At 37.0% G+C, this 26,841-nt stretch overlaps 1 pseudogene; it reads left to right on the top strand.

Moving 5' to 3' along the window:
- Window positions 1-23,177: 23,177 nt before the first annotated feature.
- Window positions 23,178-24,927, top strand: LOC112586116 (annotated as a pseudogene).
- The last annotated feature ends 1,914 nt before the right edge of the window (window positions 24,928-26,841 follow it).

Here is a 26,841-nt window from a genome sequence, read left to right as displayed (position 1 = left end):
GAGGAACTCTGTCACTGCTTCCACATTTTCCCCTTCTATTTACCATGAAGTGATGGGACTGGATGTCAGGATCTGAGTTTTTTTAATATTTAGTTTTAAACCAGTTTTATTTTTCCACTCTCCTCCTTCACCTTCATCAAGAGGTTCTTTAGTTCCTCTTTGCTTTCTGCCATTAGAGTGGCATCATCTACATATCTGAGATTGTTAATATTTCCCCCAGCGATCTTGATTTCAGCTTATAACTCATCCAGCCTGGCATTTTGCACTATGCACTCTGCATATAAGATAAATAAACAGGGTGACAATAAATAGCCTTGTTGTACTCCTTTCTCAATCTCAAACCAGTCAGTTGTTCCATACAGGGTTCTAACTGTTGCTTCTTGACCCACATACAGATTTCTCAGGAGACTGATAAGATGGTCTAGTATTCCCATCTCTTTAAAAGTTTTCCATAGTTTGTTATGATCCACAGAGTCAAAGGCTTTAGCATAGTCAATGAAACAGAAGTAGATGTGTTTCTAGAATTCTCTTGCTTTCTCTATGATTCTGAAAATGTTAGCATTTTGATCCTGGTTCTTCTGCCTTTTCTAAACCCAGCTTGAACATCTGCATGTTTTCAGTTCATGTGCTGAAGACTAGTGTGGAGGATTTTCAGCATAATCTTACTAGAATGGGAGATGACTGCAATTGTCCATTGATTTGAACATTGAATGCCCTTCTTGGGAATTGTGATGAGGATTGACCTTTTCCAGTCCTGTGGCCACCGGTGGGTTTTCCAAATTTGCTGATATATTGCAAGCACTTTAATAGCATCATCTTTTAGGATTTTAGATAGATCTGCTGGAATTTCATCACCTCCACTAGCTTATTGGCAGCATTGTTTCCTAAGGCCCACTTGACCTCACACTCCAGAATGTCTGGCTCTGAGTGAGAGACTACACCATCTTGGTTACCAGGTCATTAAGATCTTTTTTGTACAGTTCTTTTGGGTAGGTTTTCCATCTCTTCTTGATCTCTTCTGTTTCTATTAGGTCTTTACCCCTTCTGTCTTTTATTTTGCCCATCTTTAGATGAAATGTTCCTTTGATATTTCTAGTTTTCATGAAGAGATCTCTAGTGTTACCCTTTCTGTAGTTTTCCTCTATTTGTTTGCATTGCTCATTGAAGAAGGCCTTCTTGTCTCTCCATGCTGTTCTCTGGAACTTTGCACTTAGTTGAATGTACCTTTCTCTTTTTCCCTTGCTGCTTGTCCTCTTTCCTCTACTATTTGTAAAGCCTCCTCAGACAATCACTCTGCCTTCTTGCATTTTTTTTCTTTGTTATGCTTTTTCTTGGCTGCCTCATGTACAATATTATGGACCTCTGTCCATAGTTCTTCAGGCACTTTGTTTACTAGTTCTAATCCCATGAATCTATCCATCACCTCCACTGTATATTCATAGGGGATTTGGTTTAAGTCTCATACCTGACTGTCCTAGTGGTTTTCCCCACTTTCTTTAGTTTAAGCCTGAATTTTGCTATGAGGAGCTCATGATCTAAGCCACAGTGGGAATAGACTAGTCTTTGCTTTTTTCTGCCATGGTGTATGTGGAATCAGCAAAATTGGTATCTCCTCTGGACTTTGACTATATTCTCTATGTCTTTAGGTCAGAGTCATATATAAGAGGATATTTTCAAGTTCATTTAAAACAAACAAGCAAACAAACCTCAGTGTAGCTTAAATAAAGAATGGATTTTATTGCCCTATTTATCTGAAAGTCTAGAGGCAGGCAATATTGGATCCAGTCTCCCATAGGACTTCACATCTGTCTCTCTGATATGCTTTGATGATGTAAGTTTCCACACTAGAGTTCCAGACTCTCCTGTTAGGATAGTAAGATCACTAGCACATATTCAGACTGCACCTTTTTGCATGTTTTTATGATTTACATTCCAAGAGAAATTAGAGTTTGTCTTCTGCTATCTTTTGAAATCTTAGAAATTACTTTTTTCCATTGATTTGAATTCATTTTCAGTGGCCAGAGAGGTTTGTTTCAGGAAGCCAATTCTACTAGAGTCATGTAGCTAAGAATGGGATGATCAAAAACTGCTGATGGAGAAAGGAGAATTGGAACTGAAGAATCAATCTGCAAATGTCTACCGACCTGTGTTAAGCTACACATTTTCATCTTGAGAAAACCTGTCTGATAAATACCACTAGGAATACACTAGTAAAACAAAATTTGGTTTATTTTACACCAATAAAACAATATTTGGTTCATTTTAGTTTTCTGCAATATTGGTGAACATTGCCCTTGAGGAAAAAATGGGGCAGATAACTAAAAAGGAATGGGAAGGGACTTTTAATAGGGCTCACATTTCTGCCTAATGCCTGTTTCTAATGAGCACCTGGAAGAAGCATGAAACATTACTAGATGTTTATCACAGCAGTCTTACTCAGGAGGCAGTAAAAATAAGACTGAGGAAATCATTGGTCAGGAAGCCATAATTGCTTTGATTATGTGGCCTTGGCCATGTCTAGTTGAAAACATTCATTTAGTTTCTGTTAGAAATGCTATAATCTGATTACCTGTCATACTAAGAAGATGACTTTGGGTTCTGTTTTTCCAGAAACTACAAAGTTAGAATAAATGAGGAATGCTATAAAAACAACAACAACAACAACAAAAATAGTGAACCAAAAAATTATTCTAATCTGAAGAATTGAGGTTGAAAATTAAGGTTAGTTCAATAGTGACCCAAATAGTTCAGATCCTTTAAGCAAAGGCAGAATGTTTCATTCTCACTGATTTAATTTCAGACAGTTACGTTTCTCACAGCTGAGGGTTTTAATCAGCAAGTTTTCTCAGAACTATGTGTTTGAAGTGAATAAAAGAAACCTTTACATATTAAAAATGAATAGCTGCTATAGTTTAAAAACAGATTTTTAAACTTGCAGTTTTAGGTTCAAAGCAAAATTGAACGGAAAGTACAGACATTTCCATATACTCTCTCCCCCTTATATACATGGCTTCCTGAATCATCAGTATCCCCTGCTAGAGTGGTACACACATTAGAGTTGAAGGACACATTCAAACATTAGAATCACTAAAAGTTTACAGTTTACAATTAAGTTCACTCTTGGTGTTGTATTCTATGTGTTTGAACAAATGTACTGATATTCTAGCATCTGTGTATGCTTTGTCCCTCATTTGTATCCGACTGTTTGTGACTTCATGGGCTGTAGCCCGCCAGGCTCCTCTGTCCATGGAATTCTCCAGGCAAGAATACTGGAGTGGGTTGCCATTCCCTTCTCCAGGGGATCTTCTTCACCCAGGGACTGAACCCGATTCTCTTATGTATCCTGCATTGGCAGGCTCAGTATAGCTGTTTCAAATTAAAATCCAATTGTAGTCACTTACATTGTAATATCTGAATTCTGTGGACTTACTCTAGTTGTAAGAAGTCAGCATTCCTACTCTCCTACTCCTGGGGATCTTCCTGACCTTCTCCAGGGGATCTTCCCAATCTACAGATCAAACCTTAAGTCTCCTGCCTTAACAGGCAGAGTCTTTACCAACTGAGCCACCAGGGAAGCACCAGCATTCTATTATCAAACAGAATAGTCTGACTACCCTAAAAATTCTTTTTGCTCTGCCTGGTCACCCCTCCCTGACCTTGACTCTTGTGTGCTCAGCCACTCAGTTATGTCCAACTCTTTGTGACCCTATGAATTGTAGCCCGCCAGGCTCCTCTGTCCACGGGATTCTCCAGGCAAGTATACTGGAGTGGTCACCATCTTCCTGACCCAGGGATCAAATCCAGGTCTCCTGCATTGCAGGTGGATTCTTTACCATCTGAGCTACCAGGGAAGACCTGACCCTGACTCTTAGAAACTACTAATTTTATTTTTTTCTATTATGATAATTTGCCTTTTCTAGATTGTCATATAATTGGAATCATACAATATGAAAACTTTCAGATTAATTTCTTTATATTTACTAGTATGCATTTAAGATTGCTCCATGTCCTTTCATGGCTTGATAGCTCATTTGTTTATATCATGGGATGATATTCCATTATATCAATGTAACACAGTTTATTCATCCATATACTGAATGACAGCTTAGTTGCTTATAAGTTTTGGCAGTTATGAATAAAGCTGCTATAAATGTCTGAGTGTAGGTTTTTGTGTGGACATAAGTATTCAATTCAAGGAATTTAATTGCTGGATCATATGGTAAAATTATGTAAGTTTAGTAAGAAACTATCAAATTGTCCTCCAAATTTTGCTTTCCTGCCAGCAATAAATGAGAGTTACTATTAATTCACATCTTCCCCAGAATTTAGTGTTGTCAATGTTTCATATTTTGGCCATTCTAATAAGTATCTAATGGCATTTTGTTATTGTTTAAGTTAGCATTTTCCTGATGAGAAATGATATGAAGCATATTTTCATATGCTTATTTGCCATCTGTATATTTTTGTTGAAACATCTGTTTAAGGTCTTTGGACCATTTTCTAATTGGATTGTTTGTTTCTTACTGTTGAGTTTTAAAGTTCTTTGTATATTTTGGAAAATATTCCTTTTTAAGATGAGTCTTTTATGAATATTTCTGTCTGTGGCTTGTCTTCCTATTCTCTTGACATTGTCTTTGAAAGAGCAAAAGTTTTTACTTTTAATGACATACAGTTTGTCAGTTATTTCTTTCATGGATTGTGCCATATTGGTTCTCTCTAAAAAGTCATCATACAGGTGGGTATATATTTCCTTTTCTCCCTTGCCTTTCACTTCTCTTCTTTCCTCAGCTATTTGTAAAGCCTCCTCAGACAACCACTTTGCCTTCTTGTAATTCTTTATCTTTGGGATGATTTTGGTCACTGCCTCTGGTACAATGTTACAAACCTCAGTAGATAGTTCTGCAGGCACTCTGTGTAGCAGATCTGATCCTTTGAATCTGTAACCTCCACTGTATAATAGGAAGGGATTTGATTTAGGTCATATCTTAGTGGCTTATGGTTTTCTCCACTTTCTCTAATTTAAGCCTGAATTTTGCAATAATGATCTCATTATCTGAGCCACAGTCAGCTCCAGGTCTTATTTTTACTGACTCTATAGAGCTTCTCCATCTTTGACTGTAAAGAACATAATCAACTTGATTTCAGTATTGACAATCTGGTGATGTCCATGTGTAAAGGCGTGTCTTATGTTGTTGGAAGAGGGAGTTTGCTATGAACAGTGTGTTCTCTTGACAAAACTCTGTTAGCCTTTGCTCTGCATCATTTTGTACTCCAAGGCCAAACTTACTTGTTACTCCTGGTATCTTTTGATTTCCTACTTTTGTATTCCAATTTCATATCATGAAAAAGAAATCTTCTTTTGTGTTAGAAGGTGTGGGTTTTCTGGTGGCTCAGCTGGTAAAGAATCTGCCTGAAATGTGGGAGACCTGGATTCTATCCCTGGGTTGGGAAGATTCCCTGGAGAAGGGAACAGCTATCCACTCCTATATTCTGGCCTGGAGAATTCCATGAACTCTATAGTCTATGGGGTCACAAAGAATCAGACATGACTGAGCGACTTTCACACACATACACACATAAAATGCCACACAATATGAAGTATTGTAGGTCTTCATAGAACTGGTCAACTTCAGCTTATTCAGCATTAGTAGTTGGAGCATAGACTTGGATCACTGTGATGTTGAATGGTTTGTCTTGGAAATGAACTGAGATCACTTTGTCATTGTTGAAATTGCGCCCAAGTACTGCATTTCAGAATCTTCTGTTGACAATGAGAACTATTATTTTCCTTTTAAGGAATTCTTGTCCACAGTATTAGATATAATGGTCATCTGAACTAATTCACCCATTTCTGTTCATTTTAGTTCACAGATGCCTAAAATATAGATTTTCAATCTTGCCATCTCCTGCTTAACCACACCCAATTTACCTTAATTCATAGACCTGACATTCCAGATTCCTATGCAATATAGTGCTTTACAGCATTGGACTTTACTGTCACCAACAGACACATCCACAACTGAGTGTCATTTCTACTTTGGCTCAGTCACTTCAATCTTTCTAGAGCTATTCATAATTGCTATCTACTCTTTCCCAGTAGCATATTCAACATTTTCTGATCTGGAGGGGCTCATCTTCTGGTATCATAGCTTTTTGCCTTTTCATACTGTTTATGTGATACTCTAGGCAAGAATACTGGAGTGAGTTGCCATTTCCTCCTCTGACTGAATGCAGTGTTCCAGAGAATAGCAAAGAAAAATAAGAATGCCTTCTTATATGAACAATATAATGAAATAGAGAAAAACAACAGAAAGGGTAAGACTAAAGATGTCTTCAAAAAAACTGAAGATATCAAGGAATATTTCCTGAGAAGATGGGCATGAAAAAGGGCAGAAATGGCAAGGACCTGACAGAAACAGAAGAGATAAACAAGAGGTGACAAGGATACACAGAACTATACAAAAGTGGTCTTAATGATGTGAATAACCATGATGGTGTGGTTACTTATGTAGAGTCAGACATCCTGGAGTGTGAGGTCAAGTGGGAAGCATTACTAGAAAATAGCTAGTGGAGGTGATAGAGTTCCAGCTAAGCTATTTAAAATACTAAAAGATGATGCTGTTAAAGTACTGCACTCAATATGCCAACAAATTTGGAAAACTCCACAGAAGCCACAGGACTGGAAAAGGTTAGTTTTTATTCCAATCCCAAAGAAGAGAAATGCTAAAGAATGTTCAAACTACCATAAAATTGTGCTCCTTTCACTTGCTAACAAGGTTAAGCTCAAAATGTTTCAAGTTAGGCCTCAGTAGTATTGGAACTGAGAACTTCCAAATGTACAAGCTGGGTTTCCAAGATGCAGAGGAAGCAGAGATGAAATTGCCAACATTTGTTGGATCATAGAGAAAGCAAGGGAATTCCAGAAAAACATCTGCTTTCGCTTCATGGTTTATGCTAATACCTTTGAGTGTGTGGGTTACAACAAACTGGAAAATTCTTAAAGAGATGGGATTATAAAACCACCTTACCTGTCTCCTGAGAAACCTATATGCTGGTCAAGAAGCAACAGTTAGAAGCAGACATGGAACAACTGACTGGTTCAAAATTGGGAAAGGAAATGACAAGGCTCTATACTGTTTTTCCTGCTTATTAAACTTCTGTGCAAGATAAAGCCTGTGAAATGCCAGGTTGGATGAATTGTAAGCTGAAATACAGATAGCCGGGAGAAATAACAATCTCGGATATGCAGATGATACTACTCTAATGGCAGAAAGTAAAGAGGATCTAAAGAACCTCTTGATGAGGGTGAAAGAGGAGAGTGAAAAAAACTGGCTTGAAACTCAACATTCAAAAAATGAAGATCACAGCATCCAATCCCATCACTTCATGGCAAATACGTGGGGAAAAAGTGGAAATGGGCAAATTTTATTTTCTTGGGCTCCAAAATCACTAGTGACTTTGTGACTGCAGCCTCAAAATTAAAAGATGCTTGCCCCTTTGAAGAAAAGCTATGAGAAACCTAGACAAAGTAATAAAAAGCAGAGACATCACTTTGCCAACAAAGTGATGTCTCTTTGTTGTCAAAGAGACAACAAAGCTTTGACCATATAGTCAAAGCTATGCTTTTTCCAGGAGTCATGTACGGATGTGAGAAAGTGAAAAGGAGAGTGTTAGTCATTCAGTCGTATTTGGCTCTTTGAGTCCCCATGAACTGTAGCCTGTAGGCTTCTCTGTCCATGAAATTTTTCAGGCAAGAATACTGGAGTGGGTTGTCATTCCCTTCTTCAGGGGATCTTCTAAACCCAGGGATCGAACCTACATTGAAGACAAATTCTTTACCATCTAAGCTACCAGAAAAGGACAATAATATTAATACTGAATTCTAAATCACTGCATTTTGAGTAAGTCATAGTAACAATTCAGAATTGAATAAAGATTTGATCCTTTGCATCTGATGCTTTTGTTAGAAATTTTCTTGGTCTTATATATTAGGGTTTAATCTTCTGTCTGAGACGGTCTTTTTTTATATAAGTGACTAGGGAACATTTCTGTCTTTGTTTGATAGGTAACATGAAGCTTTTAGGACTTCAAAGAAATTTTACTTTCTAAAATAAAGACATTGTCTTAGTTCCATAGGATTGAACTTTCCTTTTGTTAATTTTTCTGCCCTCTTTTAAAATGATTTTGATCTCTAATTCAGAGAATCTATGATATGATGAAAATTAATAAAACTTATCAATTAATGTGAGATTTTTAATATTAAAAATTTATAATAAATACATTAACAAACATTTAGAAAATGAATATATCTTATTTATTTTGATCTAGATGCACTTACTGGTGATAAAAACAATGTTTAGCTCCCTTGCTTTTCCTCCCAATCACCTAAGTATACCAATGACAGTTTCAAAATACTTCCAAGAAAACTTTCAAGAATACTTTGTTTGATAATTATGAACGTCCCTTAAAAGAAGTTCTCTTTGTTCAAGAAATTAAAAACTGACCTGAAATGGAGCAGAGGTAGATCAAAGTTGAGACAACTCTATTCACACAAGAATAACAAAATAATCTGTGAAAGTATTTTGCCTTAACTAATATTTATAATCTGCTCCTTAAAATATGCAAATATGGAATAGGATGTTCTGCCAGACAGCTGACAATTGGAAAAGAAAGAAAAAAAAACACCCTCCTATTAATAAGGATAAGTTGGAGGGCTATTTCCTTAACTGTGATGGTTTGGAAAGTAAAATGTCATTTTGTGCAGAAAGGGGTGAAAAAAGAAAAAAAAAAAGGTGTTTGCCTTGACAGCTTGAACTGACTCTTCACTCTCTCTGGTCCTTCTCAAAGGCTCTGCTTTCATTCATCCATCAGACACTTTTGAATATCATTTTGTCAGGCAATATTCTAAACTGTAGGTATATATAATGGCAATTATTAAGCTAAACCAAATTCTTGCATTTAGAGAACTTTCTAGTGAGGGGAGGCAGAGATAATCCAATAAGGAAATAAAGATATAACATCCCAAATAAAATAGGGATGGGATTTGGGGACATTTAATGTGTATTGATATTTATTTCATATCTATCCTATGCAAGTGCAATCTCTTACCTCAAAAAAGTGCAAAGACAGAAATGCTTCATCCTTGGGAATTCACAGCAGGAAACACAGATGAATAAGCAAGTAAAGTTAGAAAATAAAGCTTTATAGAATAGCAAAAATGGAGTATAGAAACATACATTCTGACTTATTCTTTTCAAGGTTATGGTAATTGGGAAGATGCCATTAGCATGAGCTAGCTAGGCATGTATGTTAAGTTGCTTCAGTCATGTCCAACTCCCTGCAACCCGGTGGAGTGTAGCCCACCAGGCTCCTCTGTCCATGATTCTCCAGGCAAGAATACTGGAGTGGGTTGCCATGCCCTCCTCCAGGGGATCTTCCACTGTCAGGGACTGAATCCATGTCTCTTATGTCTCCTGCATTGGCAGGCAGGTTCTTTACCGCTAGGACCACCTGATAGCATTTGTCCTCAAAGCTGGGAGAACAATAACTACCTGGTCAGTTGGCAGCCCCACCCTGCTGATAAGACTGCTCTTTACTGAATTTAGATAGATTTTTACTATAGAAAAGGAACTGTAAATGAAAGAACTATGAGTATTCTACACAGCATCCTAGCCTAATAGAAACATAATAAGAACTACAAAATCTAAACATAGGTAGTTTACAATTTTGTAGTTGCTTGATAGAAAGTGAAATTAATTTTAATAATATATTTTATTTAACTCAATTTGTTCAAAATATTATCATTTCATCATTTAATTACTACAAACATATTAATGAGATTTATACATTCGTCTTTCCATACTGTCTTCAAAATCTAGTATGTATTTACAGCTAAACACAGCTTATTTTGAAATATAGTTATATTTTAATTGTTCAGTAATTCTTGGCTGCCATATTATACAGCATATCTGTAGAACATTTCATCTCACTTCATCCTGCCTTTTCTCTGAGATTTTTTTTCTTAATTAATAAAGATATGTAGAGATTTCAGCATAGTCAGAGTATGGATTTTTTTACAAAATTGCAACCTGCAATTTTGGGGGATTTTTTATTTGTTATGTTAAATATTTGGTTAATATTTCTAATACATTTCAAGGTAGTTGAGATTTATATGTAGAGAAAAATGATGCTATATCTGAATAAGCTGAATTTCTGTAAGTCCCTTATCCCTGCTAAGTAACTGTAAAATCATTAATCATTTTAAGAAGCAAACAAAATTTTTTCTTTCTTTTTTTCTTGGTCCAGTAACAATGAGAATATGAAGGTCAGGCTCAAGGGTCCCAAGATTTCTTGAAATTGTAAAGCACAGTGTAGCAGACAAGAAACTGGATTTCTCCTGGTACCTCACTGAATTACATAGTCACTGAGAACTGCCAACTTGCTGACTGTATATATTTTTAAGTCCAAAAGGCAAAAGGTGAGAATTCACCATCGACCTTCTTGTCAAAAACACTGAACAATTTTTCTAGGTGCTGATGGTTTGGATGATTTTTTCCTGTTTTGTCCTTACAGCCTTTTCTCTCAGGTGTTTTCTTTCTGTGCTTTCTCAGAACACTTGTTCAGGTGATTCTTGAATTTATAAACTCACTATAAGTATAAGGTTGGATTTAGTCAATCAGAACTGATTGGAAAGGTAGACTTTATGTGTCCAAACATAGTATAAATAAAATGCATCATTTAAAAAGTAATCTAATTTTGATATTTAATTAATCAGTTGGTAATTATGACTCAACATAACAATGAAAAGATGAATAATGAAATATCCCCCAAATCTAAATTCAGTGATATTCGTATAGGCTACAAATTAAAAAGTTATTCTTTTATATATATAATTTGACCAGAAAATTTAAAAAGTTAATTATTCTTCACTGCAGTAATTTATGGTTAACTTCTATTTTTTAATTCTTTCTAACTGAGTAGTTAGTTGATAGCTTTATAAAAAAGTTTCATTCTTCTATGATGTTCCCATGCCTTTGTTTCAGGTCAAGTGGTACTGAAGTATTAATATTTTCTAGATTGCAATTTTCTCATTAATACAACTTGAGGACACCAATATGTTCACCCTAAAACAAGGAAAAATGCAGTCATGAAATACAACAGACTGTGTCACAAAACCTTTAACATTCTTTGGCAATTTGCTAGGGGAATGTTTAAACCTTTCAAACAAATTTAACATTTACTTCTAACATTTACTTCTTTGTGTTGTGTTGTGTTGGTTGAGAAAGAACATCTGCCAAACTACCTTAGGTTTCCTCTTGTTAGTACAAAATAAAAAATGTTAAAAATTTTTATTTTAAACATAATTTTATTTTTTAAGTCAGTATTTAAAACTTAGGGATTGACCAAGTTTACTAACTGAGCATTTTTATAATTAGATTATAAAGTTGCTTAAACATATCTGTGCTGTGTGCATGCTAAGTCACTTCAGTTGTGTCTGAGTCTTTACAACCCTATGGACTGTAGCCCAGCAGGTTCCTCTGTCCATGGGATTCTCCAGGCAAAAATACTAGAGTGGGTTGCCATGCCCTTCTCCTGGGGATCTTCCCAACTCAGCGACCTGGGTCTCTTAGTCCTGCCTTGGCAGCCAGGCTTTTTACCACTAGTGCCACCTGGGAAGCCCAAACATGTCTGTGAATGTCATTTATTTTATCTTGAGACTACAGATTTTTAACTTAAATATAGATTCTGTATTACTAAGTTGAACCTCTCTTCTAAATGATCATAATTACTTTCCTTTTGATGTATATTCCTCCTTTAATTTCCTTTGGTACTAGAGTCTGCATCTATTTTACAATGTCAGTTTTAATTCCTGCCTATTTTTTGTTGTTATAGCATGCTATGAAAACTACATACAGACTTTTAAAATGCAATTAGACATTTGATAGTTAATCCTTTCAAAATTTTTACAATGTAAGGAAAGCATCACTAAAAAATGAACAATGGGATAAAGAGACAACTCTAGAAATCTCAAATGCCCTATTAAAATCTAGGGACAATTGCAATGGTCCATGTTGTTTCACCAGAGATCCAGGGTCCTGCTTAGGTAGTTACACAGGTAGACTCAGGCATCTGGAATGTATTTTCCTAGCATCATTTTTTTATCTAGTTATTATTATCCTATTCATTATTAAGCAGATAGAGAGAAAGCACAAAAATTTAGTTATGCATTGAAAATTGCAAAAGTAGGATATCTTATTGTTAGCTGTCTAAGGAAAAGGGCCAACATAGGTTCTCAGGATGCTTTATAGGACAAAGTCCTGATAAATAATTGGGACCAAATGAAAATATTTGAAAGAACAGGGAAACTGAGGGAGACAGAGTAGACCAAATTTTATGAAAAAGTATCTGTTTAATAATTTTTTAAACTTTTAAAAAATGAGTATAGATGAGAGACTAACACTTTCACTAGATTCACTGTAAGTCACAAGAAATGAAAACAAAAGACACAAGGAGATTCTTCACCCAGGTTTCCCCAGTGGTAATATCATGAAAGACCATAGTATAACATCAAAACCAGGAGATTAACATTGGTATATATTACACAGAATCCCTTGTTTGTGTGTGTGTGTGTGTGTTTGTGTGTGTGTGTGCCTGTGTGTGTTTTATATACAGTACTGTGCCTTTTTGCCACATGTATGGATTCACGTAACTACCACTATACTCAAGATACAGAACTGTTACACCACCACAAGGTCCATCAGACTAACCTTTCCTAGACTCACTCAAAGTTTCTCTCACTTCCATTCCTAAGCTTCATAAACCAGCAATCTATTGTCTATCTCTATAATTTCTCTAGCCAGCAATGTCAAATAAATGGAATGATACAATATCTAACCTTCTGAGATTGGCTTTTATTCACTTACTTGTGTGTGCTCATTCCCTTCAGTCATTTCTAACTCTTTGCCACCACCTGGACTGCAGCATGCCAGGCTCCTTTGTCCACAGGATTCTCCAGGCAAGACTAACAGAGTGGGTTCCTGTGCTTTCCTCCAGGGTATTTTCCCCATCCAGGGATTGAACCAAGGTATACTGCATGGCAGGCAAATTCTTTACTGCTGAGACACTGGGGAAACTCACTTGAGATCTACCCAATTTTTTGTATGACCCTTACAAACTCTTTCTCTTCTCTAGGGTTCCAATGATATGAATGCTAGATAAATAGTCCTGTATATTCTATGGGTCTTTGGACTCCATTCTTTTTTTTTTTTTTCAAATCAATATCTCTCTATTTACCAGGTTACTCAGATCAGTATCAGTATCAGTTCAGTCGCTCAGTCGTGTCCAACTCTTTGCAGCCCCATGGACTGCAGCAAGCCAAGCTTCCCTATCCATCCCCAGCTCCCAGAGCTTGCTCAAATTATGTCCATTGAGTTGATGATGCCATCCAACAATCTCAACCTCTGTTGTCCCCTTCTCCTCCTGCCCTCAATCTTTCCCAGTATCGGTCTTTTTCAATGAGTCAGCTCTTTGCATCAGGTAGCCAAAGTATTGGAGTTTCAGCTTCAACATCAGTCCTTCCAATGAACACCCAGGACTGAACATCGCAGTTCAAAAGCATCAATTTTTCAGTGCTCAGCTTTTTTTATGGTCCAACTCTCACATCCATACATGACTACTGGAAAAACCATAGCTTTGACTAGATAGACCTTGGTCGGCAAAGTAATGTCTCTGCTTTTTAATATGCTGTCTAGGTTGGTCATAGCTTTTCTTCCAAGGAGCAAGCATCTTTTAATTTCTTGGCTGCAATTTTGGAGCCCAAGAAAATAAAGTATGTCACTGTTCCCATTGTTTCCCCATCTATTCGCCATGAAGTGATGGGACTGGATGCCATGATCTTTGTTTTTTGAATGTTGAGTTATAAGCCAGCTTTTTCACTCTCCTCTTTCACTTTCATCAAGAGGCTCTTCAGTTCCTCTTTGCTTTCTGCCATAAAGTTGGTTGCTTTCTGTCATCTGCATATCTAAAGTTGTTGATATTTCTCTCAGAAATCTTGATTCCTGCTTGTGCTTCATCCAGTCCAGCATTTCACATGATGCATTCTGCATATAAGTTAAATAAGCAGGGTGACAATATACAGCCTTGACATGCTCCTTTCCCAATTGGGAACCAATCTGTTTTTCCATGTCTGGTACTAACTATTGCTTCTTGACCTGCGTACAGACTTTTCAGGAGGCAGGTCAGGTGGTCTGGTATTCCATTCTCTTGAAGAATTTTCCACACTCTGTTGTGATCCTCACAGTCAAAGGCTTTGGTGTAGTCAATGAAGCAGACGTAGATGCTTTTCTGGAACTCTCCTGCTTTTTTCGATGATCCAAAAGATGTTGGCAATCTGGTCTCTGGTTCCTCTGCCTTTTCTAAATCCAGCTTGATCATCTAGAAGTTCTCAATTCATGTACTGCTGAAACCTGGCTTGGAGAATTTTGAGCATTTCTTTGCTAGTGTGTGAGATGAGTACAATTGTACAGTAATTTGAACATTCTTTGGGATTGGAATGAAAACTGATCTTTTCCAATCCTGTGGCCACTGCTGAGTTTCCCAAGTTTCCTGGCATTTTGAGTGCAGCACTTTTTAGCATCATCTTTTAGGATTTGAAATAGCTCAACTGGAATTCCATCACCTCTACTAGCTTTATTGACAGTGATGTTTCCTAAGGCCCACTTGACTTCACATTCCAGGATGTCTGTCTCTAGGTGAGTGATCACACCATTGTGGTTATCTGGGTCATTAAAAATCTTTTTTGTATGGTTCTTCTGTGTTTTCTTGCCACCTCTTCTTAATATCTTGTATTTCTGTTAGGTCCAAACCATTTCTGTCCTTTATTGTGCCCATCTTTGCATGACATACTCCCTTAGTATCTAATTTTCTTGAAGAGATCTCTAGTCTTTCCCATTCTATTGTTTTCCTCTATTTCTTTGTACCGATCACTGAGGAAGTCTTTCTTATCTCTCTGTGCTATTCTTTGGAACTCTGCATTCATATGGGTATATCTTCCCTCTTCTCCTTTGCCTTTCACTTGTCTTCTTTTCTCAGTTATTAGTAAGGCCTCCTCAGACAACCATTTTGCCTTTTTGCATTTATTTTTCTTGGGAATGGTCTTGATCAGTGCTTCCTATACAATGTCACAAACTTCCAGCCATAGTTCTTCAGGCACTCTCTATATCAGATCTAATCCCTTGAATATGTTTGTCTCTTACATTGTATAATCATAAGAGATTTGATTTAGGTTATGCCTGAATGGTCTAGTTCAGATCAGGTAATGTCTATTGATATGTCTTTGAGTTCACTGATTCTTTTCTCTGTCATCTCATTTTGCTGTTGAGCCCATCCTTTGAGATGTCTTCCCCAAGCTCCCTCTGGTTACTGTATTTTTCAGATCTATAATTTCTTTTGTTTCTTTTTGCTATCTCAATTCCTTTAACAGAGATTTTCTATTTTTTTTTTTTTTTTCACTTCTTTCAAGAGTGTTCACAGTTGGTCACTGAAGCATTTTAATGACAACTACTTTAAAATACTTTTCAGGTAACAACAGTGTTGATGTAGTTGATATTCTCAATATTGATGTCTCTTTATGATTGTACTTTATACGAGTTGTTCATTTGTAAAAGAGAGATTATTTGCAAAACAGAGTTTTTTTTATTGTCCTGTGGCTATTTTGGGTATTATGTTATGAGACTCTGGATTCTATATAATCTTTTGTTCAAGCAGTTGTCCTGTTTAAGATATACTATAGTTAGATGAGGGTGAGGGCTCCATTCCCCACTGATTCTTACTGACACCAAGGTGAGGTGAGGAAGACCAGAGTGCTGAGTAGCCTTGCTTCATACACTTCATTCAGTCTTGTTAGATGGGAGCGAAGGCTCAGCTCCTCACTAGGTCCTGTTGATACAAAGACATAGCAAGTGGAATGCTAACTAACTCACCTTCTACCACCTTGTTAAGCATTACTGCTGCTGACTGTAGTAGGTGGCTCCTTGCTGGGCCTTCATGAAAGTAGTCTAGTAGGTGAATTAGAGCCTGCTTCTGCTGTATGGAGGATTGAAGACATATCCCTGGCTTAGGTACACTGACATTACTTTAGTAGTATAATTAGAGCATTGCCTTTTTATGATAGGTAGGGGATAGAAAATCAAGTCCTATGGTTGGCAAGTTATAAAATTGTCCCTCAGTGTATTTCTCTTTATTCCCCATGTCCATAAGTAAAACAGAGACGTCTTGCCCATGATTACATCATTACAGACTAAAATGGATTTTGCAGGTGTAGTTCAGGTTTCTGATCAGTTGACACTAAGATAATCAAAATACAAATGATCCTGGTGGATATAACCTAACTATATGAACACTTTTGAAGTAAGGATACTTCTAAGCTAGTAGAAAAATAGGAAGTCAAAGATACTCAAAACAAAACAACAAAAGAAAGATTTCACTCATCTTTCCTGGTTTTAAAGGTGGAAGGGGCCATTTGTTAGAGACTAGAGCAGCCTCAAGGGCCTGAAAACAACCCCTAACCAACTGCAATCAATTATTAAAAATAGGATTATGGTGGTTTAGTTATATAAGATACTTAATGATTTTTCTGAGATGTGCCATATTAAGCTTCCCAGTTGTGTCCCTTTAGTGGTATCCTTAACTAAGTTCAGTCCCTCAGTCGTGTCCAACTCTTTGCGACCCATGAATCACAGCACACCGGACCTCCCTGTTCATCAACAACACCTGAAGTTCACTCAAACTCATGTCCATCGAGTCAGTGATGCCATCCAGCCATCTCATTCTCTGTCGTCCTCTTCTCCTCCTGCCCCTAATCCCTCCCAGCATCAGGGTCCTTTCCAATGAGCCAACTCTTCACATGAGGTGGCCAAAGTATTGGAGTTTCAGCTTCAGCATCAGTCCTTCCAATGAACACCCAGGACTGATCTCTTTAGGATGGACTGGTTGGATCTCCTTGCAGTCCAAGGGACTCTCAAGAGTCTTCTCCAACACCACAGTTCAAAAGCATCAATTCTTCGGTGCTCATCTTTCTTCAGAGTCCAACTCTCCATCCATACATGACCACTGGAAAAACCATAGCCTTGACTAGACGGACATTTGTTGGCAAAATAATGTCTCTGCTTTTCAATATGCTATCTAGGTTGGCCGTCACTTTTCTCCCAAGGAGTAAGCGTCTTTTAATTTCATGGCTGCAGTCACCATCTGCAGTGATTTTGAGCCCAAGAAAATAAAGTCTGACACTGTTTCTACTGTTTCCCTATCTATTTCCCATGAAGTGATGGGACCAGATGCCATGATCTTCGTTTTCTGAATGTTGAGCTTTAAGCCAACTTTTTCACTCTCTTCTTTCACTTTCATCAAGAGGCTTTTGAGTTCCTCTTCCCTTTCTGCCATAAGGGTAGTGTCATCTGCATATCTGAGGTTATTGATATTTCTCCCAGCAATCTTGATTCCAGCTTGTACTTCTTCCAGCCCAGCATTTCTCATGATGTACTCTGCATATAAGTTAAATTAGCAGGGTGACAATATATAGCCTTGACGTACTCCTTTTCCTACTTGGAACCAGTCTGTTGTTCCATGTCCAGTTCTAAGTGTTGCTTCCTGACTTGCATAGAGGTTTCTCAAGAGGCAGGTCAGGTGGTCTGGTATTCCCATCTCTTTCAGAATTTTCCACAGTTTATTGTGATCCACATAGTCAAAGGCTTTGGCATAGTCAATAAAGCAGAAATAGATGTTTTTCTGGAGAAGAAAATGGCAACCCCCTCCAGTGTTCTTGCCTGGAGAATCCCAGGGATGGGGGAGCCTGGAGGGCTGCCCTCTATGGGGTCACACAGAGTCAGACACGACTGAAGTGACTTAGCAGCAGCAGTAGCAGATGTTTTTCTGGAACTCTCTTGCTTTTTCAATGATCCAGTGGATGTTGGCAATTTGATCTCTGGTTCCTCTGCTTTTTCTAAAACCAGCTTGAACATCTGAAAGTTCACAGTTCACGTATTGCTGAAGCCTGGCTTGGAGAATTTTGAGCATTACTTTACTAGCGAGTGAGATGAGTGCAATTGTGCAGTAGTTTGAGCATTCTTTGGCATTGCCTTTCTTTGGGATTGGAATGAAAACTGACCTTTTCCAGTCCTGGGGCCACTGCTGAGTTTTCCAAATTTGCTGGCATATTGAGTGCGGCACTTTCACAGCATCATCATTCAGTATTTGAAATAGCTCAACTGGAATTCCATCACCTCCACTAGCTTTGTTCGTAGTGATGCTTTCTAAGGCCCACTTGACTTCACATTCCATGATGTCTGGCTCTAGGTGAGTGATCACACCATTGTGATTATCTTGGTCATGAAGATCTTTTTTGTACAGTTCTTCTGTGTATTCTTGCCACCTCTTCTTAATATCTTCTGCTTCTATTAGGTCCCTACCATTTCTGTCCTTTATCGAGCCCATCTTTGCATGAAATGTTCCCTTGGTATCTCTCATTTTCTTGAAGAGATTTCTTGTCTTTCCCATTCTGTTGTTTTCCTCTATTTCTTTGCATTGATCACTGAGGAAGGCCTTCTTATCTCTTCTTGCTATTCTTTGGAACTCTGCATTCAGATGCTTATATCTTTCCTTTTCTCCTTTGCTTTTAGCTTCTCTTTTTTTCACAGCTAGTTGTAAGGCCTCCTCAGACAGCCATTTTGCTTTTTTGCATTTCTTTTCCTTGGGCCACTACCAAATCATCTGTTATATAGCACCTTGCATGATGTGACTCTTGAAATGTTGTCCTTGGGGTCTCCTGGGTGGCTCAATGTTAAGGAATCCATCTGCAATGCAGGAGATGCAGTTTCAATCTCTGGCTCAGGGAAGATCCCCTGGAGAAGGAAATGGGAACCCACTTCAGAATTCTTGCTTGGGAAATCCCGTGGACAGAGGAGCCTGCAAGCCATGAGGTCACAAAAAGTTGGATACAATTTAGTGACTAAAGGGGACTCCCCTATAGCTCAGATGGTAAAGAATCTGCCTGCAATGCAGGAGACCCAGGTTCAATCCCTGGGTCAGGAAGACCCTCTGGAGAAGGGAATGGCAGTCCACTCCAGTATTCTTGCCTGGAGAATCCCATGAACAGAGAAAACTGGTGGGCTACAGTCCATGGGGTCATAAAGAGTCAGACATGACTGAACTATTAATACTAGTGACTAAACAAGACTTTGATCTTAATTTAATTTCCATTGGAGGGCTTATATCATTGATTCATTACTAGAAGTTAGAGTAACCCAAAGTTTATGAGTTATCCTAATTCTTAGTGCAATTTAAAAAATAGTAATCACATTTTGTTCTCTCTAAATGAGTTCTGTGATAGCAGAATGTGGATGAAAAATCATAAATGAGGATGATCTGTGGAGATTGATGTGATTTTATGCTGGGTGTAAAGAATATGAAAAAAAAATAAAGAATATGGCTTAGAATATTTTGTTTTGGTTATTCTCCAAATTCCTATTTTATATGAATTGTCATTTTAAAACTTTGTTATTGAATAGATTTTGTAGATATGATCCTTTGTCAATACAAAGACTCTATAATGAAGCTGAAAAGCAAATGTAAATGAAAGCTTTAAAGGATTTTCCTATCTCTGTATCTTTGATGGCAAGGGCAGTAAGCAAAAATATTAAGAAGCACATAGGTCCAGAAAAGGCAGGCGAATCACCTGCTCAAGTATTCTTGAAGAAGTTTCACTTCAAAAATAATTTTATGAAATGCAAGGAATATTCACAGGATCAGTTAGGATTTCAAATCTGTTTATCCAAAGTTTTAAAATCTATTACAGACAAACGTGAAATATAGACTTTAGTGGAAGAAGCAATAATTTCATGAATGTTAAAGGAAAACACTTAACAGTTATATAAAAGTAGAAGTAAACTTTATTTACAACTGCAACTATATTGTTTTCAAATTCAGTATTGAAATCAATCAAGACTGAAAAGCTTAAGTGTCATTTACAAGCTATTCCCTCATGTTCATTTTTACTCAAATCACATTTGGAGCCTATCTTCTATGATAGAAGGTAACATTTGCTGAATGCACTGGGTGGCATTTGCAATATGCTCTTTTTGAAATCCCAAATCATATTTACAAAGAAAGGTTCACTCAAAAAAACATTTTCAACCCATTTACTGATACATACTGTATAATCTTCATTCCTTTCCCTCTTTCCTAATATACAAGTTTGTTCCAAACTATCATGAAAATGAGAAGAAACTAATAATTTTACATAATAGGAACACAAGATTTCAGCATGATTTTTACAGTGGTTAATATGTGTTGTTGGCTTTTCACCTTGCTTATAGTTTCCTTTGTTGTGCAGAAGCTTTTAAGTTTAATTAGGTCCCATTTTTTTATTTTTGCTTTTATTTCCAATATTCTGGGGTTCAGGATGGGGAACACATGTATACCTGTGGTAGATTCATTTTGATATATGGCAAAACCAATGCAATATTGTAAAGTTAAAAAATAAAATAAAATTAAATTAAATTAAAAAAAAGAAAAAAAAAATATGTGCTGTTGGCTAGATTTGATGTAAACATCCCATGAAATGAATTCAAGACTGTTTTCTGGTATCAGATGAAAAAGCATATGTAAGAATTTGTTGCTGAAGAGTTTTATTTCCTTCATAGATATATTACATATAAAAAGTAAACCTAAAAATAAGGCTGAAAAAAAATGATGTGTCCTAAGCACCTATAAAATTCATTATAAATCTGTTGTTCCCTTTCCAACATTCAATGTTTGTGTGTTATCATCAAAACTGTTTATATACAAGTAAAGACTTTCAAGGTACAGGAAGATTTAGGGTGGAAAAATGGAAGAATGCATTGAATGCAATGATATACAACCATATACTTTTCAAAATAGTCTCAATTTTTTTTTTTTACCAGAAATGGTTTAAATTTTGTTATAACTACAAAGTAAAAAAGAATTGCATAATTATTATATGTTTTCTGCTTCTAAGTCGCTTCAGTCATGTCCGACTCTGTGCGACCCCATAGACGGCAGCCCACCAGGCTCCCCCATCCCTGGGATTCTCCAGGCAAGAACACTGGAGTGGGTTGCCATTTCCTTCTCCAATGCATGAAAGTGAAAAGTGAAAGGGAAGTCGCTCAGTCGTGTCCGACTCTTAGCGACCCCATGGACTGCAGCCCACCAGGCTCCTCCGTCCATGGGATTTTCCAGGCAAGAGTACTGGAGTGGGGTGCCAATTATATGTTTAAACTATCTCAAAATTAAGATTCTCAGTATAAAACATACACCTTTAATATATGTCAAACCTTTGAAACTACTGGAAGTTAAAGTCTTACTAAGTTCTTATTTTTAGCTAGCTAGCCATTTGAAGATAAAATTAAGCTGGATTCCTGTCTCTACATCATAAATAATTATGGCTGACTCAAAATCTTAAACAAAAAATACAGTTACTAAATAAATTATGAGTGAATATTCATTGCAGAACAATGACACAGATTTCAAAAGAGCCTTATGTTGAAATAAAATCATCACAAAAATTCTGGAACATGGAACACAAATTCAAAGTCAGGTGCTATGAATAAAAGAGATAATAGTCACATTCTTTTTATCATAGAAGAAACACTAATAAATTAATGGTAAAAGGAATATCCCAAATAAATGAGAGTAAAAAAGAAAATGAATTATAAAACAAATGATCAACCTCACTAATAAAGAATTAAAAATAAACTTTAAGAAATACTGCCTGTATCCATCTATCTACCTGTCATATATCTGTATTTCTCTATGCCAAATGTATGATTACATTCATCAACATTCACATTAAAAAGCTATTTTTCTCTATGCAAATAATAATCCTAATTATCTTTCTCTATCTTATATGAATGAGCAGAGATAGTAAACACAAAATTATTGTTGGCATGGAGAAAAGGAATCTCTTTATATGCTGTTGGTGAAATGTGGACTCAATTTCTACACACTTTGAGTCATTTACTAATAGGCAAACATTTTTAGAGTTTTTTTGTACCATACTCACATCCTTAGAAATTAATATCATGAGCATATTTGCATGAATGGGACAGTCTAAACATCTATATACTGTTGACCCTTGAATAATACTGCACTAGGGATCAACAAACTCCACACCAAATGAGGATCTGTGGTACATATTTAGTGAAAAAAATCTGTATACAAGTGGACTCTTGTATTTCAGACCACTGTTCCTTTAGGTCAATTATAGAAGGCTTTCAATGTATTGCATCATTATTTTGCTCTTCCTCTTAAGCAAATTAAATGAAATATGACTCACCCATATGATTATATCTGTAGCAACAATAAAAAATTTAAAATAGATGTTTAGAATTTAGTGTGAAATGGCAAACAAAAAGTTGTAAAATGCTTAATGTAATATCAGTGTTTATTAAAATATACAATGATAATATATGATTAACATGCCAGTAAAAAGACATATTGAAATGAATTAATCATGTTTTGTCATTTCACAAATATTTTGAAAGTCTAGGCTGTGTCAATCATGAGGTTCTTTCTCCTATTAATTATGTCATTTTTATGCAATAACATGATTATTAATTATTTTGTAATAGTTGTACAAATAATTGATACATGTATGTCCACATGGTAAAAATAAACAATAAGATGAACATCCTTCAATCCTCAATCCAACTTAACTGGAACTTTGTCAATAGCAATGCATCATCTTTTGTTCTTCTAATTACCATCCAATGCCTCTTTTATTTTAATTATCCTAAAACTTGCATGTATTATTTACTTACTTTTCATTTTAATATTTATTAAAGTGTAAGTTCAGATAGGAAACAACAAATAAGTGACCAGTTGGATGAATTTTCATACATACACAATAAAACAAACAAATACAAAAACGAAAATATAACAATTCCCAGATTGAGAAACAGAACTTTACTAGCACCCAAGAAGCTTTCATTTCCCCTTTAAGTCAATATGTTTTTTGAAAAATAACCACTTCCCTGTCTTCTTACAAACTGTATCACTTTGTCTGTTTTTGAATTTTGTATAAATAGAATTATTTCATGGATAGTGTTTTGTTTCTTTTGTTCAGTATCATGTTGTAAAGTCCATCTATGCTGTTCAATGAGGCAATGGCTCATAAATTCAAGTTAGATACCTTTTTTTTATCATATAGTAATTTATTGCTTTTTCTCATTTACAATTTGTACTTTTTCATCTTGTCTTTAAAATATTTTATACTCTATGATTATAAAGATTGTATATATTTAAAAATTTTTTATTGCTTACAGTATTATCGGCTTCCCCAATGGCTCAGCAGGTAAAGAATCCGCTTGCAATGCAGGAGACACAGGAGATGATTCAATCCCTGAATCAGGAAGATCCCCTGGAGGAGGAAATGGCAAGCCACTCCAGTATTCTTGCCTAGAAAGATCCCATGGACAGAGAAACCCAGTGGACTTCAGTCCATGGGGTCTCAAAGAGTCAAATCCGACTAAGCGACTAAGCACACACACAATGTGGAAATATTTTCTATGTATGCTGTGAGTTAGGGTCACAAGTTTCATTTTTTTCAATAAGGATTTTCATGTTGAATAGCCCCTGCTTTTTTCTGTATCTGAATCCCACACTTTCATCACTGCGTTCCCACATCACTCTTACTTGGCTATATGCTGTGGCTGCATAAAGTCACTGCAGTGTCTTCTGCTTACAACTAAATGTTTGGATAGAATACAAAAGTCTCCTTCAAAAGAAAAAGAAGGGGCTCTGAGCTGACAAACTGTGGAGAAATAGAAAGGAACTGGCTACCTTTGGCACTATCTGAAGTCATGCACAGAGCATGATTAAACGTGTTATGCTGGGTTTGTTTCAAGATGAGATCTGCGCATAACTCACTTCCCCATTGGCATCATTATTCAAAAGAAAAGGTCTCTTGTTGAAATTTGAAATTTCTTGGGCGAAAAATACATCCACAGAGTTCAGAAGAGGCCAGGTGTTTCTTGTTCAGTATCTTAAGCATCAGAAAAAAAAGTTAATTCCTGAAGGTAACAACACTGATCTTGTATCAAATCTAGCTGCTTTGATTCAGCAAGCCCTAGCAGTTAAAGACACAGTTATCAGAGAATTTTTGGATGTTTTTTATGTTTCTAAAAAAGGAAATTCAGCAGACTGATGATTAAGACAAGTTGTCCAGCTACCAAAACGGCAAGCTGCTGGATGGTTCATATTTGTGATGTTTTAAAGGCAACATAAATGTGCTGTGTTGGGGAAAAAAAAAAAAAAAGCCAGTAAGCAGCTTTGCACTCTCTTTGAATGGGCCAAGTACTTTTCCCACTTCCCTGACTTCACCTTGGAGGACTAGGTTATTCTGTTCTGGGCTGGGTGCAGTGGATTGGTGATTGCCTCCTTCTCCAACCGTTTGGTTTCTGTGAAGGTTGGCATCCTTCTGGTCACAGGTTTATACAATCATCTGAGCCATATCCATAGCACTGGGGTTGACTCCATCTTTGACAGAATTCTGGCTGAGGTGGTGCTCAAAATGAAGTAGATGAGTAAGTCAAAGCTAGGAAGCCTGCAAGCCACAGTGCGTTTAACCCAGCTATCAAGGGTCTGCCCAATTTCCAAGAGACTCTGTGAAAGATTATGTCATTCTTGAGACCAACACCAAGCAGAAGTATCTGGAACAACTGGGTATCTTTGAAAAACTGCTGTGGTGCCCCCAGCCCTGCAAGTTTATTAGCTTGAAATGCCTAGGCCTCTCTTCTTCAAGATCATTGGGGAACATGCCCAGTGACACCTTCCTCATGGAAATGGACATCCTGCTGCAGATCACCTGAGCCTCACTAGATACAGCTTCCCCTATCTGACAACTGTATATGATAAGTGTAAACTAGTGTAATCATATTGTGGTGCTTCCCAAGTGGTGTTAGTACACATGTTGACAATAAAATGTATAACAATGTCCAGTGGGATTTTCAACATATGTAGATGTAATAGATTTAGCATCTATTAATCTAAGATAATATAAGATAAACCTTCAGTTCAGTTCAGTTCAGTCGCTCAGTCATGTCGGACTCTTTGTGACCCCATGAATCGCATGCAGCACGCCAGGCCTCCCTGTCCATCACCAACTCCCGGAGTTCACTCAGACTCACATTCATCGAGTCAGTGATGCCATCCAGCCATCTCATCCTCTGCCGTCCCCTTTTCCTCCTGCCCCCAATCCCTCCCAGCATCAGAGTCTTTTCTAATGAGTCAACTCTTCGCATGAGGTGGCCAAAGTACTGGAGTTTCAGCTTTAGCATCATTCCTTCCAAAGAACACCCAGGATTGATTTCCTTTAGAATGGACTGGTTGAATCTCCTTGCAGTCCAAGGGAATCTCAAGAGTCTTCTCCAACACCACAGTTCAAAAGCATCAATTCTTCAGTGCTCAGCTTTCTTCACAGTCCAACTCTCACATCCCTACATGACCACTGGAAAAACCATAGCCTTGACTAGACAAGACTTTGTTGGCAAAGTAATGTCTCTGCTTTTCAATATGCTATCTAGGTTGGTCATAACTTTTCTTCCAAGGAATTAGTGTCTTTTAATTTCATGGCTGCAGTCACCATCTGCAGTGATTTTGAAGCCCCCCAAAATAAAGTTTAACACTGTTTCTACTGTTTCCCCATCTATTTCCCATGAAGTGATGGGACCAGATGCCATGATCTTGGTTTTCTGAATGTTGAGCTTTAAGCCAATGTTTTCACTCTCCTCTTTCACTTTCATCAAGAGGCTTTTTATTTCCTCTTCACTTTCTGCCATAAGGGTGGTGTCATCTGCATATCCTTATGGGGGTATAAAGAGACCTAACTGGCAGCAAACATTCTGTATTTTATTGAAGTAGTGAAACTTTACTTTGAAATGGCTGTGAACATTTGAACATGTGTATTTAAGTTCCTAGAGTAACACAGTTATACAAAGAGATATGGTCCAAAATCTAATAGATACCTTAAAATAGAATGATCAAATAATCCAAAAGAAGGGACAAAAGGTAAAACAGAGCAACAAAAATCAGAGGGGATAAACAGAAAGCAAATGATAAATGAGACTATATTAATCAACCTCAGATATGAAATGATACCACCCTAATGGCAGAAAGCAAAGAGGAATTAAAAAGCCTCTTGATAAAGGTGAAAGAGAGTGAAAAAGCTGGCTTAGAAATCAACATTCAAAAACTTAAGATCATGTCATCCAGTCCCATCTCTTCATGGAAAATGTGTGTTAGTTGCTCAGTCAAATCTGATTCTTTGTGACCCATGGGATATAGCCAACCAGGCTCCTCTGTCCATGGATTTCTCCAGGCAAGAATACTGGAGTCGGCTGCCATTTCCTACTCCAAGGGTCTTTCTGACCCAGGGATTGAACCCAAATCTCCTGCATTGCAGGCAGAATTTTTAATGTCTGAGCCACTAGGGAAGCTGGGTCATCCCAAAGACACAGAGAAATCTGAGCCTCCCCATAGAAAGCCTTGCTTAAAGTTTTACCAAGCCAGCTTTTAATTTTTAACTGCATAGGCATTAAAGATCCCCCTCAATATTTACGGTGAGATTTAATGTCTTCAGTTAACTAGGTACTTGCAAGTATGAGCTCCATTCCTTATGTCTTTCTACAATGGAGCCATATGAGAGCCACCTTTCAGCCGAGCCCCAGGTATTCCTTGATTTCTTTCAATCATGCCCCTCCTCCAGCATCTTTCCACTGGGTTAATAATCACCTGTTTGTTTGCTTTTATTCAATCAGCCCCTCACCCAGT

This window comes from Bubalus bubalis, chromosome 7 (genome assembly GCF_019923935.1).
Source record: "Bubalus bubalis isolate 160015118507 breed Murrah chromosome 7, NDDB_SH_1, whole genome shotgun sequence".
Classification (NCBI taxonomy): domain Eukaryota; kingdom Metazoa; phylum Chordata; class Mammalia; order Artiodactyla; family Bovidae; genus Bubalus; species Bubalus bubalis.
This window is presented reverse-complemented; position numbering and strand designations above follow the sequence as displayed.